This window comes from Penaeus monodon, chromosome 23 (genome assembly GCF_015228065.2).
Source record: "Penaeus monodon isolate SGIC_2016 chromosome 23, NSTDA_Pmon_1, whole genome shotgun sequence".
In the NCBI taxonomy this organism is placed as follows: domain Eukaryota; kingdom Metazoa; phylum Arthropoda; class Malacostraca; order Decapoda; family Penaeidae; genus Penaeus; species Penaeus monodon.
Window position 1 is genome coordinate 15,049,179 of NC_051408.1, and position 717 is coordinate 15,049,895.

At 43.1% G+C, this 717-nt stretch overlaps 1 protein-coding gene across 1 annotated transcript in view; it reads left to right on the forward strand.

Moving 5' to 3' along the window:
* The window catches only part of LOC119587807, a 9,138-nt gene that overhangs the window by 1,321 nt on the left and 7,100 nt on the right, over nt 1-717 (forward strand). The window lies entirely within an intron of this gene.

Sequence of the window (717 nt, forward strand, 5' to 3'; positions counted from 1 at the left end):
GTCCTAGAAAGGCTAAAGAGGAGTGGGATTAGAAAAGAGGGTCAGTATTAACTTTTCTGACTTTGGCAAGTTTATTGAGACTAGTACCTTGCTCCTTGTCCAAGAAAGGGCAAAGTGAGTAAGGATGGAACAATTTTCGAACAATATTTGCCCAGGAGAGGAATGAAGAGGGTTTCCTTGGTATTGCTTATTGTTGTCCTTTATTTGCCCAAGTGGGAAGAGGTAGGAACAGAATGGGAGACTTTTAGTACTCTATCTATCCATGAGGGATGTGAGGGGATAGGGGAGACATCTCTCATACACGTACATGACATGTTTGTTCCAGGAAAAGGGGAAGGAGGGAGGGGGAGGGAGGCACTTTTTGCCACATGGAAAGTAGTAAGTGGCCTTGTCAGCACATGCCTTGCGTGACCTTGAAATTGCTTTAGTGCGAGTACAGGTTACTATCCGAGTTTTGTAAATATGCTGAAAGTGGTTTCTCAATGAAAAGGTGACCTGGTTATTGCAAACAGTGGAGTTTGAGGTTTGATGATCTCGAGTGAAGGGATGAGGTGAAAGGATTGTGTGCGTGGGTTTGTTTGTGCTCAATATCCTTTTGAGACTCGTTCTTTTAATGAGAATTGTAATGCAAAAGTGTGCCAATCACTGCAAGGGAACCGTTATTCATACACAGTGTGAACTACTCTGATACACGGTGAGGAAGATTATGCTGTATCT